Genomic DNA, 8851 nt, shown 5'->3' on the forward strand with positions numbered 1-8851 from the left:
ATAAAAATATCAATAATTAAATATATAAAAATAAATAGATCGGCAATTAACCCTACTGCGTAAATACAACCATAAAAATAATGCATTCCATATCTGACCATATGCCTAAGCCACGCCTACACAGAACTGTAAAAATATCTGAAAAAAATAAAACCGCCAAAAAAAATAAAAAAGATATTAAAAGCAAAAATTATTAATTTACCTAAACGATACATCTAGCCAAATCCTACCTACATATCACGAGCAAGAGGATTACCAACTAATCCTACCAAATCCTAAAATAATGACAATAAACAAGCCAAAGTTAAGTCGAATAAAACACCAACTACACGATTTTCAAAATAATGCTGCAATTAATAACCTGCCAGCATTCGGATAATCCATATACTATGTATACGAGGCAAATATTACGACAGGATATGCTCATCTATTTCAAATATGCGATGTTGATTGACTACGTCACTGACATACGAAGGTGTATAGGCCATGGTGTTTACAGATAATAATTATTTATTCCTCTTCTTTACGTATACGTCAAACTCTTCATGAAGTATTATTTTTAAATATTATTATTATTATTATTATTATTATTATTCTTATTATTATTATTATTATTATTATTATTCTTATTATTATCACAGTCTTCCAAATTCGGGACTGGGGGGGTGGTATTTTATAGTATGGAGTTCCGGGGTGCCTCTGCCTCCTTAGGAGGTCCCATCATTTTCTTACTATGTGCGCCGTTTCTAGGATCACACTCTTCGCATGAGTCCTGGAGCTACTTCAGCCTCATAGTTTTTTCCAGATTCCTTTTCAGGGATCTTGGGATCGTGCCTAGTGTTCCTATGATTATGGGTACAATTTCCACTGGCATATCCCATACCCTTCTTATTTCTATTTTCAGGTCTTGATACTTATCCCATTTTTTCCCTTTCTTTCTCTTCAACTCTGGTGTCCCATGTATTGCAATATCAATGAGTGATATTTCTTCTGATTTGTCAATCAACGTCACATCTGTCTATTTGCACGTATCACCCTATCGTTCTGATACCATAGTCCCATGAGGATTTTGCCTGATCGTTTTCTATCACTCCAGGTGGCGCCTCGTACCCACTTATACTGCAAGGTAAGCTGATGTTTCTTGCACAGGCTCCAGTGGAGGGGATTTTGCCACTAAATCATGCCTCTTTGTACTGGCTCTGTGCAAAGTGCCCGGACATTCGCTTGTTATGTGGTTATGTTTCATTTTCGTATTGCACTTCCCTACATATGGGAGAGATTTTGGTTATTTCCATCTATCGTTCTTTGAACATATCTGGTATTAGGCCTGATCTTGTGCCGCTGTTATCATTCCTTTCAGTTTCCTTCTTGAGTCTCCCCTATGGTACCCATGCCATGTGTCATTCGCTGGGTAGTTCTTTAGTCTGTCTATGTATTATTACTTTATTATTATTATTATTATTATTATTATATTATATTATTATTTATTATTAATATTGGGTTATAGAATTAAAGCCTAAGCAGAATTAGGACTGCTTGCACAATTAGCAATATCATAGTTCAGGTATTAATTTAAATAATACTGTCCCAATAAAATACACGGCAGTGGGAATATTTATAAATTCCTATAACTGTAATAGTAGCACTGTAGATGACAACGTTTATGAATAATAAAAAATAATTTTTATAGAGAATGGTAAGTGTCACAGACGATTCTTCAATTAAATAGTATTTATCAACTTCTAAATAAAAAATAATAGCAATGTTACAGGTCAGAATAACGTTAGGATTATGTGCTAAAATATTTTATGGAGAGAATAACTTTATGAATACCTGGAATATTAACCCCTCCCCCCCAAAAAAAATAAATAAATAAATAAATAAAACCGGTTGTATGCTACCATATATACATGAAATATAAATAGACAAATAAAAAAACACACGTGAGATAGTTTTAGACGTTTTAACGGTCCTTTAAAAATAAATAAATAAATAAAGATAAAGTGACAATTTCAAAAAGGCGACGTGACAGCCAGATATATGAGTAAAAAAAAATAAAATGAAAAATAAATCAAATAAAAAGAATCACCAGGGGACGAATGAGGATATTTAGACTGAAAAAAAGTAGTTGCATATTTTTGAAGATGCAAGGAAAATGTGAACAACGGGGAGGGGGATGGGGAGGGGGAGGTGTAGGAAGTAGAAGGATGAAGAAGGGGGAGGATAGGGTAGGGTGGCAGGGGAGACTGGGGAAGGGGAAAAAGGGGTAGGCGTCAACTTCCACTTTCACGTCCCTCATGGATGCTGTAGTTAGCAGATGAATTTGATGCAGTCAGTCTCCACTCTGCTCCTTCTCTTCTTGAGAGAGAGAGAGAGAGAGAGAGAGAGAGAGAGAGAGAGAGAGAGATTGCTTTTCCTTGCAAGATCCGAAAAACGAAAAAGACGAAAATAACTAACACGGACAGACAGAGAGAGAGAGAGAGAGAGAGAGAGAGAGAGAGAGAGAGAGATCCTTGTTTCGAAAAAAAATTTAAAAAATGAAAAAAAACTGCTTTAAAAAAAAAAAATCCTAAGAACAGCGAAACAGCTGAGTATCGTATAAAAAAAATAGCTCTTAAAAAATAGAGACTTGAAAAAATAACACTGAGAAAAGGCAAGGTTATTGGAATGTTCTCATCCACAGCTTCATAACGAGAGAGAGAGAGAGAGAGAGAGAGAGAGAGAGAGAGAGAGAGAGAGAGAGAGCTTTCGCTCATTTTTTCCGGTCGTTCTTCTCAGGTCATCACAAAATCTTTTAAGCTCCTACTCCTCTTCTTCTTCTTCTTTTATATCATTCGTTTACGATGCAAGGATGCCAAAAGACATTTTTATAATAGCATCAAAATTGGCAATAGGGATCGTTGAGAGAGAGAGAGAGAGAGAGAGAGATAACTATTCAAAACCTATAATAAGTGATAAACGTAAAGATGTAAATATAAAACTTTTAAAATATTAAGGATATACTGCCTCCTAGAGAGAGAGAGAGAGAGAGAGAGAGAGAGAGAGAGATAACTATTCAAAACCTATAAATCAGTGATAAACGTAAAGATGTAAATATAAAACTTTTAAAATATTAATGATATACTGCCTCCGAGAGAGAGAGAGAGAGAGAGAGAGAGAGAGAGAGAGGTCTCAAATACAAACAATAGCAAAAAACAAGAATTAGGTTGCAAATGAACCTATTACAGACGTGCAACACTAGGATAAAATAATAATAATAATAATAATAATAATAAAATAATAATAATAATAATAATAATAATAATAATAAAATTAAAGTTTAACTGGAAAATTTTGGTCAATTCGTCCCTTTTTATAGTTCCAAATTTCTCAAACTCACCTTCCATTTTCAATTTTCATTTCCTTATTCAATTTCCTTATCATCTGTTCTTTTTGTGCCTTCGAATTTTTCTTTGTGCTTCTCTCTCTCTCTCTCTCTCTCTTCTCTCTCTCTCTCTCTCTCTCTCGAATGATTTATTTCATCATGAACTCTTATCGGGAGTTTTTTTTGTGTGTGTGTGTGTGTGTGAGTAAATAAATTGCCCTCTTGCCATGAAAGGAAAGGTATAATAATTCAACATCAGGACAGTTCAATTCTGCAAAGAGAGGAGAGAGAGAGAGAGAGAGAGAGAGAGACTCAAAATGAGAAAAAGTGGGAAACACAACAAAAGGTAAAATATAAGTCAACAGAACGAAATAAAGGTGAACCTTTAAAACTGTGAGAGAGAGAGAGAGAGAGAGAGCAGAGAGAGAGAGAGAGAGAGAGAGAGAGGAGAGAGAGAAATGGCATATTCCAACACCCGCCTTCAAAAGGATAATCTTGATCCGACTTAATGCAGTGAAATCCATTGCACCCACTCACAAGGGCACTTTCCAGACAATGTACCTTCGAAGAAAAGGAGGAGGAGGAGGAGGAGGAGGAGGAGAGAGAGAGAGAGAGAGAGAGAGAGAGAGAGAGATAGATGACAGGGAAACAATGGTGGTGAGGAACATAGAAGTAGAAGATTGGGTGGTAGGAGGAGGAGGAGGAGGAGGAGAGAGGAGGAGGAGAGAGAGAGAGAGAGAGAGAGAGAGAGAGAGAGAGAGAGAAAAGGAGGTGAAAGGGGAAAGAATCGTGGTGAGGAATATAGAAGTAGAAGATTGGGGAGGAGGAGGAGGAGGAGGAGGAGGACAGAGAGAGAGAGAGAGAATGGTGGTGATGAAAGTAGAAGTAGAAGATTGGGGAGGAGGAGGAGTTAATGTCATGGTAAGGAGAGAGGAAGAGAAAATGAAAGGGAAAAAATAATAAAGGTGGGAAGAAAAAGTACACAAGAGACGAGGGAACGAAAATGAGGGGAAAAAGATAGAGATCAGACGTAACAGAAAGATAAATGAACGAGGTAAAAGATAAAATGAGAATAAAAGGGGGAGAGAAAAAAAAGCAAGCAAACTTGAGACAAGAGACCACCACTTCCAGTTTTCTATGCATATTAATCCGGGAAATTGGAAAGGTTAACTGATGCAAGTAAGTAGGGTTGTATATATCGGAAGGTTGAAGCTTTTACCTGAGTTTATTTGGGGTTTATTGGTTAATAATTCCTTCTACAAGGCAAAATTGGATTTTTCTAGGTAGGAATAAACTCTGGGTTCTTTTTAATATAAAAAAATGCGATAATAAAATTGAAAATAAAGCAACCACACTCAGTGCCATGAAACCACACAAGTCAAGATCTTGAAACGTGCAAAACTAGCAGGAAAAAAGAACATAATTGGGTTGTGAAACAACATCATAACGCGGAGAAACAACACTCGTTCGCCCACTTCAAGAAGTAACTGGGTATGAACTTCAAAACCTAAACTGGCAAAAGATTTGTCATTCAAACTTTTCTGTCTCAACTCGAGGCTCGTCTACAATATGCTGAAGTTGACCTACCTGGCTTTTCACTAACTTTGCCTTCTCTAAATTAGACTCTCTCTCTCTCTCTCTCTCTCTCTCTCTCTCTCTCTCTCTCTCTCTCTCTCTCTCTCTCTCTCCTGGAGAAAACTCAAGCAAGCATTTCTTGAAAGGAAAATCTTTCTTTCTCCTCTGAAAAATTGATAAATGCTCTCAAGCAATTATTCGTTTTTCCGTGAGTGAATATTAATAATCTCTCCTCCTCTCTCTCCTCTCTTCTCTCTCTATCTCTCTCTCTTCTCTCTCTCTCTCTCTCTCTCTTATATCTTTGAAAAATTATCAAGGTGGAAAAACTCTCAAAATGTACTGCATCTTGGAATAATCTCTCTTTCTCTCTTTGTATTATTAAAACTTTACGAATGTTTCTCATGACATTTTACTTTCACAAGGTTTGACAAAACTCTCTCTCTCTCTCTCTCTCTCTCTCTCTCTCTCTCTCTCTCTCAACTTGGGACGGGACGCAAGGTAGAGAATTCTTATCTTCTTACGGGAAATTCTGAAAGGAAAGTTATGCACGAAAAGGCTACGGAATGCTGACACAAGTTTTCCAAAATGGGACTATTTCTAAATTTTAACTTCCCCTTCTTATTTAATCCCTGTTTCTAAAACATAGGAAGGAGTGAGTCTCTCTCTCTCTCTCTCTCTCTCTCTCTCTCTCTCTCTCTCTCTCTCTCTATATATATATATATATATATATATATATATATAAACTATAGATACATATAAAATATAAACTATAAGATATAAAATCACGTAAAAAAACACAATACACAATATATAATTTTCACACAAACAAACAAAGTACTTACGACTGGCCTTCTGCAGGATGCCAATGGCCTGCTGATGTGAGATGTACGAATCCAGGACCTGCCCGTCGATGGCCAGGATCTGGTCGCCCTCCTCCAGCCTTCCATCTCTGTTGGGGATGACAAAGAAAAGGTGTTTCGTGAGCATTACCAAACACCAGAGTAAGCGAGGTGAAGTATCTACTTCATTTTTAATTTGAGTGTCTTTGTAATAAACACAAATATATGTATATGTATATGTATATATATATATATATAATATATATATATATAAATAATATATACACACACATAAAATATTATAAAGCCTATAAACTACAGCTTTCAGGTGCTAATTATATTAATGCAATTAAAAGTTGCAAATTTGCATTGCATCACGAGCGAACTGCATAAAGGAAAGTACGACTCATTACAAAAAATGTTCATTTGCAAATTAAATTTCGTGCAATATTCGCATATAAAAATGACTCAACCTCATTATAAAAAAGTTGCGTAAATTCACACTTAGTCATAATATATTTACTGGACATTTGCATATAAAATTAACTTCACTGGAAATCTGGACGCTAAAATAGATATTCCAGAATCACAAAAGCCAAGGTTTTCAGAATAACAACTGAACGAATTTGAATGACAAAAGGACGAACAATTTAGCAAAAAATGAAACCAAATTATTCACACTAAACGTCGGAACAATTAAGAAAAAAACTGAACGATTTTTAACAGAAACTCATAAAAATTTTATTTAAAAAAATCGAAATTATTTAGATTAAAGGTCCGAACAATTATAAAAAAAAACTGAACGATTTTCAACACAAACTAATGAATAATTTAAAAAATATTGGATCGAAACTATTCAGACTAAACGTCCGGATAATTATGGAAAACAAAAACTGAACAATTTTTAACACAAACAAATGGTAAATTTAGAAAAAATGAAGCGAAATTCACATTCAAAATCCGATCAAATTAAGGAAAAAATTAACCTAAACTATTCAAAAGCGAATTTAAATATAATCGGAACCGAATTCAAATGATAAAAATTGTCCGAAAGATTATGGGGAAAAAATATTGTTAATTCAATAGACTTCATTATGATAGAAATGAAGAACAAACACATTTTTTATAACAATGTTTTTTTTTTTTTTTTTTTTTTTTTTTGGCGAGAGAATTCTGTGTACTAGACGCCAACGTTTTAAAAGGTATTTTCATTGTGTGTGTGTGTGTGTGTGTACAGTTATTACTATTAACATTATTATTATTAAAACTAAAAAATACAGAAGTACGCATTACTATAAATCAATAGCTGAACTCTCTCTCTCTCTCTCTCTCTCTATAACCCAAAAATTCCTCGGAAAGTAATTTAGAGACCGTTAATCACGGAGAGAGAGAGAGAGAGAGAGAGAGAGAGAGAGAGGCACAAAATATAAGAGCAACGAAAATCATAAAAAAACTGCAGGAAAAAAATACAAAAACAGAGGTACTAATACAAAAAAAATAAAACCAGGACAACGTTAAAAAAAAATTAAGCACAAAGCTAAAAAAAAACACCATCCCCGTCCCCGCAGCTAAAGCTAAAACCCCAAAAAGCTAACTCGCGCGACAGCTACAGCTAAATACAGCTAACTCGCGGATCCCGAACATAATCAATTTAGAGTATTATGGTCACGCCACTGAAACCATACTGCACAGGAACTGAAATATTTGGAAGGAGGCCTGCGTATAGGACCACTGGAGAGACGAGAGAGAGAGAGAGAGAGAGAGAGAGAGAGAGAGAGAGAGAGAGAGAGAGGTAAACACACGAGGCGCCACCTCAAGGATGTTACACCACAAACATCGCAGGTAAAGGTGATTGTTTACTCAGTTACACAACAAGGAATGTTGTAACAGGTACACAAGAAAAAAATGGCATGGGTGGGGTATACTGTGGTATGTATACCTAGGTACATATGAGAAAATTGGAATGGTATGTATACCTAGGTATACATGAGTAAAATGGCATGTTATGTAAACTTAGGTATACATGAATGAAATGGCATGGTATGTATACAATGGTACGCACAGATAAAATGCATGTGCTTTATTGAAGAATATCTGATATACACACACACACACACACACACACACACACACACACACACACAAACATATATATATATATAATATATATTATATATTTTAAATTAAGTTCTGAAGGGATTACAAACATTCTCTCTCTCTCTCAATAATTCAAAATACATCTGCGAAAATCATAGATACTCTCGCCTATTCACTCATATATTGAAATAAAAAATAAGAAAACATTTACTCTCTTTTCTCTCATTTCATTACCCCGAAAATTGTCGAGAAATATTAACTCTGAGACATCTGAGAGAAGCCAGGTTTTTGCACCTTCTATACAAAGGCGTCTAGGTAGAGAGACATGGGCACTGAATGGAAGAGAGGGAGAGAGAGAAAGAAAAGAGAAAGAAAGGTGAGATACGAGATAATCCTCCGGGAGTCATATGAAGTGGAAGCTGAGGAGGAGGAAGAGGAGGAGGAGGAGGAGGAGGAGGGGAGGAGGAGGAGGAGAAAGGAACATGAGCGGAATCAGGAATAGCAGCAAACGAAGGATTTGGGAAAGATCAAGTAAATTAGCATGACGGAAAGGAGTAGGAGTATTCCTTTATATATATATATATATATATATATATATATATTATTATATATATATAATATAACACATATATATATATATATATATATATATATATATATATATAATATATTATCCTCTATATAGGTTCTCAAAAAACTTTCAAAAGGGGAAACGAAAGAACCCACCAAAAACGAAGAAATGAAGAAGAGAGAGAGAGAGAGAGAGAGAGAGAGAGAGAGAAGGAAGGAGAGAGAGAGAAATAAAATCAGGGAGTGGGAAAATTCCTTCCCATAAAAGAGGATAAAAAATAGGAGTTAGACGATAGGAATAAGAAGACAGAGGAAAAGGGAGAGGGGAGGAAGTGAAGAAAACTAGCCCCCCCCCCGCAATCCCTCCATTCCAAGACGTGGAAGCATTCCCTTCATTACGCCCGGA

At 35.5% G+C, this 8851-nt stretch overlaps 1 protein-coding gene across 1 annotated transcript in view; it reads right to left on the bottom strand.

The window, feature by feature from the left end:
- The window catches only part of LOC135203464 (multiple PDZ domain protein-like), a 658890-nt gene that overhangs the window by 509318 nt on the left and 140721 nt on the right, over positions 1-8851 (bottom strand). The window contains 1 exon segment of the mRNA XM_064233189.1: positions 5782-5888. The gene's annotated coding sequence lies outside the window, so the exon portion shown is untranslated.

This window comes from Macrobrachium nipponense, chromosome 36 (genome assembly GCF_015104395.2).
Source record: "Macrobrachium nipponense isolate FS-2020 chromosome 36, ASM1510439v2, whole genome shotgun sequence".
Classification (NCBI taxonomy): domain Eukaryota; kingdom Metazoa; phylum Arthropoda; class Malacostraca; order Decapoda; family Palaemonidae; genus Macrobrachium; species Macrobrachium nipponense.